This window comes from Ovis aries, chromosome 2 (assembly GCF_016772045.2).
Source record: "Ovis aries strain OAR_USU_Benz2616 breed Rambouillet chromosome 2, ARS-UI_Ramb_v3.0, whole genome shotgun sequence".
NCBI classification, from domain to species: domain Eukaryota; kingdom Metazoa; phylum Chordata; class Mammalia; order Artiodactyla; family Bovidae; genus Ovis; species Ovis aries.
In genome coordinates, this window is record NC_056055.1 from 13,000,457 (window position 1) to 13,013,269 (window position 12,813).

Below are 12,813 nucleotides of genomic sequence, written 5' to 3' on the forward strand. Positions count from 1 at the left end.
ATGAAGTGAAGTGAAAGTTGCTCAGTTGTGTCCAACTCTTTGCAACCCCACGGACTAAATAGATAGTCCATGGAATTCTCCAGGCCAGAATACGGGAGTGGGTAGCCATTCCCTTCTCCAGGGGATCTTCCCAACCCAGGGATTGAACCCAGGTCTCCGGCTTTGCAGGCGGATTCTTTACCAGCTGAGCCACCAGGGAAGCCCAAGAATACTGGAGTGGGTAGCCTATCCCTTCTCCAGGCTATCTTCCCAACCCAGGAATCGAACCTGGGTCTCCTGCATTGCAGGCAGATTCTTTACCAGCTGACTGCACCAGTCACTTTACCAGTGACTGCTGTGTTCTTGCCTGGAGAATCCCAGGGACGGGGGAGCCTGGTGGGCTGCCGTCTATGGGGTCGCACAGAGTCAGACACGACTGAAGTGATTTAGCAGCAGCAGCACCACCACCACCACCATCACCACCAAATACCAGGTGCAGTTGATTAAAAGCACAAGCTCTGGAATTTAATCAGTCACATTCAAGTGCTAGCCTCTTGCATTATAAGCTGTGTGAATTGAATATGCCTCTCTGTCCTCACCTGCATAGTGAAAGACCTGCTCCAATTGTTGTGAAGCTCAAGTCTCACAAATAAGGAGATACTCACAGAATTTACTGAGTCAGTCCATCTTTGTCAGTCAAGTACATTTCCTTGTGAGTTTCACTACTACACTAACAGTCAGTGGGTCGGTAATCCAGGTTCTTTTATCTCCTAACCTCATATTCAGTCTGGACAACTGGGCTAGACTATAGGAAACCTGGCCACATACTGCAAGCCAAGCCCTTCAGTGGCAATTGCAGGCAAATAAATCCCAATGCAACACTGCGGATGCTCTAGATGGGTAAATAAGGCATTTTGTGGATCTTACCGATTTGATGCCTGGATGACCCCAAACCTTTTCCACTAAAGAAGGGACAGTATTAGTGTGTGTGTGTGTGTGTGTGTGTGTGTGTGACTCAATCATTTGGCTGTACAGCAGAAATTAACATTGTAAACCAACTATACTTTAATGAAATACTTTTTTTAAAAAAAAAAGAAAGGACAATATTGAGATAAGGGCACTATCAGCATTGGGAAGCAGAGTTGAAAAGCACTCTTATCCTTGGTCTGTTGTGCCATGCTATCAATTTGCCAAGACAATCATTTTTCCAGTTACTATCCAGCGCCCCTGCTACCAACACACTACCATGACCCTCCCCACTTAGTTCTCCTGGCTTGGTGTGTAGGATTCTGACCCAGGTATCACAATAAGGCCCTGAGAACTAATAAACTCTTGGCCAGAATTGCCTCACCACATCCCTAGCTAGTATAACAGTGCTACGGTAGCAGTTAAAGTTAAATAGAAATCACAGTATTCAACAGGATATTAAATATGCCTCATTCATCCTAAATGCATGTGTTTTAACATCTTTGAACTAGGAATACCTTTTAAAATGGCATTGTGTGGCATAATTGGCATGTTAAGAGTGTACCTTGCCATCATTGTAGCTTAGATTCTATAAGAAGTGATGGAATGACATCATCAGTTCCTGGCATTGTATCAGTGTAACATTTGACATATGGAAACTTATAAGCTTAGGTGAATTACTGCCCAGAGCTCTAGAGATATTTCCTGGGTCTCTGAAAAGCCATACTGAGCTTCTGCGTTCTCTAAACCCTGCTGCTGCTAAGTCGCTTCAGTCGTGTCCAACTCTGTGCGACCCCATAGACGGCCTCCTACCAGGCTTCTCTCTCCCTGGGATTCTCCAGGCAAGAACACTGGAGTGGGTTCCCATTTCCTTCTCCAATGCATGAAAGTGAAAAGTGAAAGTGAAGTCGCTCAGTTGTGTTCGACTCTTAGCAACCTCACGGACTGCAGCCCACCAGACTCCTCCATTCGTGGGATTTTCCAGGCAAGAGTACTGGAGTGGGGTGCCATTGCCTTCTAAACCCTGCTATTTCTAATTTTTAAAAAAAGTTAGCATCAAGATAGAAGAAAAACATGTAAGTTCTTTGAAACTCTGAACTTTGATTTGAGAAAGGCTCTTTCCTAAGTGTCATTGTTTGTATGAGTCGTTGTGGAAGATCTCTCTTCCCTGACCCGTGTCTATCCTGTCCGTCAATTCTGTCAGTTTTTCTTACAGCTAAGTGAAAGCTATGGGAGAAAGGAGTTGGCTAAATTCACCTTCTTTCCGCCTAAGATGCCACTTACAATAGTCATTCCCTTTCACGTACTTGAAGTACCTTCTCCGCCCAGTGTCTTCCTTGTCATCAAGGTCCTGGGTGATTCACATTAGCATGAACCGGAGGGCTTGTCTGTTGGCAGCGTTATCTGGACTACACCCGTGCACCCTGAAAAGGAACATGTAGTCTTCCTTTTTTTTTTTTTTTTTTTGGTTGCACTGGGTCTTCCTTGCTTCCTTGCATGGGATTTCTCTGGTTGCAGTGAGCAGGGGCTGCTCTCTGTTGAGGTGCATGGGCTTCTCATTGCGATGGCTCCTCTGGTTGCAGAGCACAGGCTTTAGGTGTGCAGGCCTCAGTGGTCATAGCTCACAGGCTTAGCTGCTCCGTGACACGGAGCAGGGATCTAACCCATGTCGCCTGCATCTGTAGGGACTTCCCTGGTGGCTCAGATGGTAATGCGTCTGCCCACGGTGCGGGAGACCTGGGTTCGATCCCTGGGTCAGGAAGATCCTCTGGAGAAGGAAATGGCAACCCAGTCCAGTACTCTTGCCTGGAAAATCCCATGGACGGAGAAACGTAGTAGGCTACAGTCCATGGGGTCGCAAAGAGTTGGACACGACTGAGTGACTTCACTTCACTTCCTATCCACTGTGCCACCAGCAAAGTCCTGGTCTTCCTATTGCTGATATGGCCATTTTCCCCTTTTCTCTTGGTGTGCTGACCTTGAGTTTTATATTCTTCTTTCCTGCTTCTGCAGTAACAATCACAACCAATCAGTCCTGCTAACAGCACAGGTCTCTGTAATAGTATTGTTACTGGAAGGGATACAGACTTTAATGAAGTTCTTAAGGTCCTTGAGAGTCATGGACTCTCTTTACTTTTAGATTTTTCTTGTTGTTGTTTTACAATATTGTAGTGGTTTTGCCATACATTGACATGAATCTGCCACGGGTGTACATGTATTCCCCATCCTGAACCCCCCTCCCGCCTCCCTTCCTATCCCATCCCTCTGGGTCATCCCAGTGCACCAGCCCCGAGCACCCTGTCTCATGCTTCGAACCAGGACTGGCAATTCATTTCACATATGATAATATACATGTTTCAATGCCATTCTCCCAAATCATCCCACCCTCGCCCTCTCCCACAGAGTCCAAAAGACTGTTCTGTACATCTGTGTATACTGCGTATACACAGTATGCTGTGTATACTTTTAGATTTTTAAACATGAAGCTCAGGGCTGAGGAACTTACACAGAGTGACATCATCATTGTCAACAGAGTAAATAATAGAACCTTGGCGACCACCACTAGGGAGTAGATACCTCTTCCCTGTGTTTAGATGCTCTCCAACTGCAGTTTAAGAAGACCAGATAGACTGCAGTATTGAAGAGCTGTCATCCTCTTCGTAGTCGTTCTGGACCATAAAAGGGTTTTTTTCCTCATAAAAGGGTATGAGAATACGCTGGACATCTGTGTTATCACCCAGAATGTGGTGACTTTATACGTGCAGCAGTGTGGATGGGAAACGGAGCTTGATTTGCCTAGGGTTCCACTGAAGATCAAGATAGAATCAATTGTCCACATCAAAGAGTAGGTTTGTGGAAGGGGTTAAAGCACATCCCACACTGCAGTCTTGGTGCCCTCACCTCAGTCAGGCAGTAGGTCCCTAATCTTTGACCCGTTAAATGCCTTCACCACTTGAGGATCTTCCCTGGTTGGATCCATTCGTGATCATTCTTTCATTACAGTAAAATTATTTAACATGGACTTGGGGATGTATTCTTCTCCCCATACTATTAAAGATCTTGAAAGCCTACATTCCTTCTTGAACAAAAATACACAGGAATACACACAAAATTCAAAGAAGATTCATTTCTTTTGTCTCAAATAAAGCTGTGACCAACCTAAAAAGTGAAGTCGCTCAGTTGTGTCCAACTCTTTGCGACCCCATGGACTGTAGCCTACCAGGCTCTGAGGAGCCTCTCAGTCCATGGAATTTTCCAGGCAAGAGTACTGGAGTGGGTTGCCATTTCCTTCTCTAGGGGATCTTCCCAACCCAGGGATTGAACCCGGGTCTCCCACACTGCAGGCAGACGCTTTACCATCTGAGCCACCAGGGAAGACTTGGTGACCAACCTAGACAGCATATTAAAAAGCAGAGACATTACTTAACCGACAAAGGTCCACATAGTCAGAGCTATGGTTTTCCCTGTAGTCATGTATAGATGTGAGAGTTGAACCATAAAGAAATCTGAGCACCGAGGAATTGATGCTTTTGAACTGTGGTGTTGGAGAAGACTCTTGAGAGTCCCTTGGATTGCAAGGAGATCCAACCAGTCCATCCTAAAGGAAATCAGTCCTGAATATTCATTGGAAGGACTGATGCTGAAACTGAAGCTCCAATACTTTGGCCACCTATTAAGAATAACTGACTCATTAGAAAAGACCCTGATGCTGGGAAAGATTGAAGGCAGGAGGGGAGAAGGGGATGACAGGGAATGAGATGGTAGGATGGCATCACCTACTCAATGGACATGAGTTTGAGCAAGCTCCGGGAGTTGGTGAAGGACAGAGAAGCCTGGATTGTTGCAGTTCATGGGGTCACAAAGAGTCAGGCATGACTGAGTGACTGAATTGAAAGGAGATAAAATCCCTTCCCTGGTGGCTCAGATGATAAAGAATCTTCCCACAATGCAGGCAGTGCCATTGTTGCAGTAATCTAGCATAATGATTGCCAAAGGTCACTGCCCGTGTTTCCAACATATTATGAAATTTATGTAAGAGATCCAGCTCTTTTGTGACAAAATTCCCCAGGGTCAGGCAGAAAGCCATTCTCTGAGACTCTGCTCCCCAGATCCTCCTGAATGTTTGGACCATGAACAGGGCTGGAGCCTCTGGGTTCCTGCTAGTTTTGTGATGGTCAAACAGAGAAGCAAAATTAGCCCAAAATTCAAGACTGAATACTGAAGTAAGGTCAGTAGTCATCACCTTATACTCTGATGAGATGGGCTAGATCACCCTGGAGGGCTTGTCTCCAAGACCTAGAAGAAGGATGAGGGCAGTTTGATCCTTTTCCTCCTCCTACATAAACTGATGATTAGGGACCTCCCAGGTGGAAAACCCCCATTAGAGTTTGTCCTGCATGGGACTTGGGGAGAGTGGAGGGAAGTGAAGATCACCTGTAAGTCAGAGCACACGACCAGTAATCACAACTGGATTCTCCATCCACAGATTGATGGACAAAAAAAAAAAAAAAAAAAAAAACAGAAATGTTTGGGTTCTCCTTGGAAATTATTGTAGAGAAAAATGATGACAGAGTCTTTTGGGGTTTAGTTATGGTGAGTCGAGTGGAAAAGGGGTATTCCTGTAGCCCACACAGTAGGAGAAAATGTTCCCATTTTGATCAGTGGTATTACTAGCATAAGGCTTATAACAGTGGCATTCTCTCTTTCTTGTCCCTTATAGACCTAGAGTATATAGAAACAGTATCTGTTGAGCCAGTGCCATCATTTCTATTTTACATATGGAGGACACGTTGCCTTCTGCTCCGTTGCACTCATAAAATTTCTAATTCTACTATAGATGATGCTCCTCTGAATCAGTGTCTCTGCCTCTAGCCTGTATAGGACACATACTCAGTTGCTTCCAACTCTTTGTGACCCCATGGACTGTGGCCTGCCATGGGGGCCATGGGAATTTTCAGGCAAAAATACTGGAGTTGGTTGCCATTTCCTCCTCCAAGGGATTTTCCTGACCCAGGGATTGAACCCCTGTCTGCTGCCCTGACAAGTGATTCTTTACCACTGAGCCACATAACATTAGTATAAAAATCCTTCCTAAAGTATGCTTTTCCACCATCGCTGTTTCTTCTCAAGAACCTGTAATGTTTCTTCTTAGCTGCTTATTAACATCAGACTCTTCTCTGTGAAGTCCCTTTGTAATCTGACCACAGTCTACCTATCCAGTCAGTTTCCTTACAACTCATCTCCAAATTGCTCTACATAGAGGGATACAATGTTCAAACATCTTTCATACAACTTTTATACAACTCACGTTTCCACTTCATGTATTAATGCTCTATTGTCCTTCACGTGCAAAAGCTATTTTTTTGCTTTCTTTTTATTTAATGTAAGTATAGTTGATTACAATGTTGTATTAGTTTCAGGTACCAGCAAAGTAATTCAGTTATACATATTTTTTGAAGGTTCTTTTCTATTATATGTTATTACAAGACATTGAATATAGTTCATTGTGTTCTACAGTAGGTCCTTGTTGGTTATCTCTTTTATATGTAGTAGCATGTTTATGTTAATCTCAAGCTCCTGATTTATCCCTCCCCCACCTCTTTCCCGTTTGATAAACGTAAGTTTGTTTTGTTTGTGGGTCTGCTTCTGTTTTGTATATAAGTTCATTGGTGTCATTTTTCTTTAGATTGCACATATAAGCGATAATATATGATATTTGTCTTTGACTTATTTCACTTAGTATGATAATGTCTAGGTCCGTTGGTATTGCTGCAGATAACATTATTTCATTCTTTTTTATGGCTGAATCATAGTCCTTGTATAAATATACCATGTCTTTCTTATTCTTCTTTATCCATTTTCTGTTGATGGCCATTTAAGTTACTTCCATGTTTTAGCTATTGTAGCTAGTGCTGCAGAGAACATTGATGTGGATGTATCATTTCATTATAGTTTCCTTTTTATGTATCCCCAGGAGTAGGATTGCTGGGTCATATGGTAGCTCTATTTTTAGTTTTTTAAGGAGCTATTTTTTTATATAACTTAACAGCACAGATTTTTTTCCAGACCTCTTTTTCTTTTCTTTTTCTTCCTCTTATTGATTTACAGTAGTTGATTACAATGTTGTGTTAGCTTCAAATGAACAGCAGAGTGATTTATTGATATATATATATATACATACATACATACATATATATTCTTTTTCAGATTCTTTGTCATTGTAGGTTATTATAAGATATTCAATATGGTTCCCTGTTCTATACACTGGGTCCTTATTGTGTATCTATTTCATATGTAGCAGTATGTATCTCTTAATCACAAATTCTGGATCTATCCCTACCCCCCCCTTTTATTCATATCTAAGAAAAGTTTACAGTGGAAAAGTAATATGAGTTTTTATATTTTAATTAAATGTGTGATAAATATATGTGGGTCTGGTACAAGAATAAATACATAAAGCAGTGGTAGAAAAATAGAAATGCTTAAACATGCCCTGTCAGATATTATCTCAATAGGTTATATAGGAAACATCATATATAGCAAGGGAGAAAGATTGACAATCCATAAATCAGATCAAGGAAAATGTAAATATATCCTCATCTGTTCCTCAACAACAAAAGAAATAGTGAAAGTATTAAAAAGTGAAGTGTACATGGACACAATGGGGGAGGAATATATGTGATATTTTATTTGTTGAAGGATGGGTACATCCTTTGTCCTTTATGTATTATGATTGTCCTAGGTTTTTATAATTAGTGTTTTAATCATTACCAAAAAAGGTTTAAAAACTAAGATTACTTTTTGTTATCAGGAAAATTATGAGTATTCACTAATAACCACAAAAAGATGGGTATCTTCCCTAGTATACAATCAGTGGAGCAACAGCAAAATACATGACCGACAGATTTGACTAAAAATTTAATTTCTGTGCCTAAAAAAAGTATTAATTACCAAAAAACCTCAAACATAAAGAGACTCTCACAAATTAAAAATCAGGCATCCTAATAAAAAATTAAATACTGAATAATTTTATATAAAAAATAGAAATATATATGTTCAACCACATATGTAATCAAGGAAATACAACTTTAAACCATAATGATATAACATCTTATCTATCAATTTACCAACAAGTAAAGTCCTAAAAATCAGTGAGTGAAGTCACTCAGTCATGTCCAGCTCTTTGCGACCCCATGGACTGTAGCCCACCAGGCTCCTCCGTCCATGGGATTCTCCAGGCAAGAATACTGGAGTGGGTTTCCATTTCCTTCTCCAGGGGATCTTCCCGATCCAGGGATCGAACCCAGGTCTCCCACATTGCAGGCAGATGCTTTAACCTCTGAGCCACCAGGGAACCTAAAAATCAGTACTAATAATTAAAAAATGGTGAGATGAGCAAATTCATGGACATGGTGATAAAAGTTATTTACTGGCACAAGCACTCAAGAAGGAAGTTTTGCATAACACATCAAGATTCCTTAAAATAGTACATGCCTAGGAAATTACTCTCAGAAAATAAAGAGTTTCCACAATTACTTATTGGAAAGACACTCATCACAGTTTTATGTGATGCTTTGTGACTGTGAATTTGTGAAGAACATAAGAAAAAGGCAATTAAGAAACTAGTACATCATTGTAAAGCAAGTATACTCCAAAGTAAATTTAAAAAACAAAAAACAAAAAACACACAATGCACCCAAATGATAAAATAGTATGCAACAATTGCAAATTATGCAGTCTGAGTTCATTAGATAATCAGGAAACGTCCCTAGCATAACATTAAGGGAGAGAGCAGAATGCAAAACCACACAGTAATAAAATGGTGATTTGATTAAACTAAATTGCCTGTGCGTGTAACATCAAAATATAAACAATGGTGGTAATACAATCTTGGAAATAAAACCTCCATTAATTATTTTTCTAGTTTCCTGTTCTCAGTATTTTGAAATGTTTGGTTTTTTTAATAAAAAAGCTTGAAACTATCACAACATTGTTAATTGTCTGTATCCCAATAAAAATGCTTTTGGTGTTAAAAAAAAAAAAAAAGCTATCAGAAATAAACAAGTAACTATAGATTTTACAAGAATCTTTGGGGACTTTGGGAGGACTGTAAGCCACCTGTGGACGTGAGAGAAGTAAATAAAGACGCCAGTGTTTTCTGAAATAAGGAAAACAAAGGGATCTTTCAGTAGGAAAGAAGCTATGTCAAGGTTTTAGTCAGTTCTTTTCCTTGGTGATCCCCTCTGCCTCAGTTTATCCAAGGGCACACTGATTCTTCTTTCCTTCTTACAGAAGGTTTGCTGATTCAAGCAGATGGTTTTCTAAACTGACTCCCATGTAACTTCTCCCTCACTCCAAGTAACAGGCATTTCCTTGACCTCAGCTTGTGTTCCAGCCCCTTCCATGCCTGAAGGAAAATCCAAGGACTTTCAGGATCCAAATAAAAGAAGTTTGGGGTAATGACATACATGTTTTTCCTTCCTTTTACCGCAGTGTCGCATATCTCACAGCCATGTACTGCAGCCACAGCCCACAAAAGTCAGAGGCAAGAGTTTGCCCCAAGCTGGCAGAAATTGCCCTGTGATGGTTATATTAATAATTACCCTAATGCTAAACAACTCACCTTTGTGAACACTTTGCCTTTGGCGGAGTTTTTCATACCTACAATTTCATTCACTTCCCTGAAGGCTTGTTGTCGGGGGTTAAGAGATGCTTGAAAATGTTCTGTCTTGGTCTTTCTGTGGGTCCTTGGCCTCTTGCCTTTCTTTTTCTCCCCACTATCTGAGCTCTGTACTATTCACACTACCCGCCATTGTGACTCTGGCCCCATAACCTTGAACTAGTACCAAGGGCCTCTCAAGTAGCATGGCTCCTTCCTGCTCTGTCCTATAGACTAGCCATCAGCCTAGGGACCTAGCAGAGTTTTGCTTCCTTTTAGTAAAGGGATCAGGCTTCCCTGGTGACTCAGATGGTAAAGAGTCTGCCTGCAATGCGGGAGACCTGAGTCAGATTCCTGGGTTGGGAAGATCCCCTGGAGGAGGGCATGGCAACCCACTCAAGTATTCTTGCCTGGAGAATCTCCATGGACAGTGGAGCCAGGCGGGCTACAGTCCACTGGGTCACAAAGAGTTGGACACAACTGAGCCACTAAGCACAGCACAGTTAAGGGATCACTGAAGGTTTTATTCCTATCTCAAGGTGAAAGCTCCAAGCAAATATTTTTCTTGGTAAATAACAACTTCTGAATGTTACAATTGCCCTGGATTTCTGGAAAGAGCAGTTGTTGCATTTTTCATCAATATCACGAGGCTGATCCTTAGTTGATAGGTGCGGGATGGCTGGCTGAACCAGTTGTTAAACTACTGGAATGTGTAGGCTAATAAGCAGCCTCTGCCCTCATGTCCCACTTCATTGAGGCTGCCCCAGTCCCTCCTCTAGGACACCCTGGATCTCCCTACAATCCAGCAGCCGAAGGGGTTAATACCTGGCTAGGTACCAGCTAAGCTGATACAGATTTGGATTGATCAGTGGCCAAGGCACTCAGGGTGTAAGTTTCGTTTGTTTGTTTCCGTTCTTTTCGTTTGTTTTTCTGCCTCTCACAGCTTATGGGATTTTAGTTACCCTGATGGATAGATAGATACCCTGATAGATACCCTAACCACTGGATAGGCAGGGAATTCTCAGGGTGTGATTTTGATTGCTGCTTCTTTATCATTGGGCTTCCCTGGTGGCTCAAACCGCGATACATCAGAGGCATGGTTGGTCACTTGGGTATGTCCGACTCTTTGTGACCCCAGGATATGTAGCCCTCCAGGTTCCTCTGTCCATAGGATTCTCCAGTCAAGAATACTGCAGTGGGTTGCCATTCCCATCTCCAGAGGATCCTGGATCCTGACCCGGGGACTGAATCTGCATCTCCTGCATTGCAGGCAGATTCTTTACCAGCTGAGCCACCAGGAAAGCCCAATACACCAGATCAATATATAAATCAGTCCCTTTGTTACAAAAAACTTCTAGCCAGCTTGAGCACCCAGCAGAATCACCTGGAGGGCTAGTTAAACCACACATCTGGGCCCTACCCTCAGAGATTCTGATTCATTAGGTCCAGGGTGGGGCCTGAGAATTGGCATTTCTCACAATTCCCAGGCAACCCTGAGGCTGATGCTCGCAGTCCTCTGTTCCACAGACAGCTCCCTGATCGACAAGGATCTCTAGAGCAGCTTGTCAAACACCAATGTGCATAAGAACCACCTGGGGACTCTTTCAATCCAGATTCTTATTCAGAACATCAGGGATGGAGCCTGAAAAGTTCTGCTTTTCCTTTAAGCATCCCAGGTGATGATGCCACTGTCTATATGACCTTGAATAGCAAGGTCTTCTGAAGAGAATTCATACTTCTCCTCTACATAATCAAAGTCCTCCCTTACAAATCCTTTATCCTTTCTGTACACAATTCACTTCCCATCCTTCTTTCATTTATTACTCTTTGTAGTTCCTGTAGCTTCTTTCATTCTTTATTTTCTTTAATGACAAATTCACAGGTGATACTAATAGTCTGAGAGCATCCTGGAGAGTAAGACCCTAAAATGGCTTTAACTCTAGGCCTTGGTTGCAGAGCGCTTCAGAACAACCCCTTCTTCCTCTCACATTGTGGTTTAGTTGCTAAGCTATGTCTGACTTTTCTGTGACCTCATGTACTGTAAGCCCACCATGCTCCTCTCTTCATGGGATTTCCCAGGCAAGAATACTGGAGCAGGTTGCTGTTTCCTCCTCCAGGGGATCTTCCCAACCTAGGGATTGAACCCAGGCAAAAAAAAGAAGTCACTGTTTCTCACAAACATATCCTTGAACTTCTCCTTCTCACCACTCAACTAAAGCTGAAGTCAACTCAAAGAAAGTATCACCCACTGGAGTGTTTGGTAAGACAGAATCTAATCTTTTTTTCCTTAGGATAAAACTAATCATGATCTGAATCTTATATTAATACTGAACAGTCTTTCACATGTTGGTATGTCTCTGTAAGTTCTGAGGTGGATTGCAAGTCATGTATATCAATGATTTATCTCTTTATTCTTATTTTTTAGTTATCCTTTTAAAAATTATTTTCTCTTGGCCCTTTTTTGCTCTTCCTCACTCCCTTTTCCTCTCACTGACTTTCTTTTCTTTCTTTCTCTCTTTACTTTTCTTCCCACTCTGTTTTTTTTTTCTAGTTAATATTTTTAAGATTTTAAATTCTCAACCAATGCTTAGGATTCTATCCCTGGATAATTTTTTTTTAATTTTAATGCAACCCTGAGTACTCAAAGACTCCACCCAGACTGTTATGGAGCTTCATGATTCCAACAATGAGGTCAGAACTGAGTCTAGGAAAATACATGTGCGTGCATGTTGGGGAAACAAAGAAGACAGTCAAGTACAAAAGGCAAAGCTAGAGTGCCCTTTTCTAGAAAATACTTGACTGAGAACTTTAATCCAGGACTAGAAACTTGTACTTCTTACCAACTAGCACTTTTTCTGCAAAACATAAAAAAGATGTGTTTTTATGAACTTGGTCATTCATTTCCTGGACCTTATAATAGTGCTTAATTCCAGCTGGATATAAACAGACTGCTGAGATCCGTCAGCTCCTGCCCTCTCTGCCCTTGGGCTGGGCAAGCTGCTTTGCTGCAAATTCTGTGGAAAAATCTGCAAGCCCTAGTACCAAAAGGCAGAAGTCCTGGCCCAATCTTGCTCCACTTCTAGGAACCCAGGGACACGGCAGGAGTTTGTTGGTTTAGTAGCTGGGCCTAAGAGTTAAATCTGTACCATCTCCTTTCCAAGTGCGGTGGAAGGAAGTTCAAGAAAAGCTAGTTCCATAAGGAAAAGGAT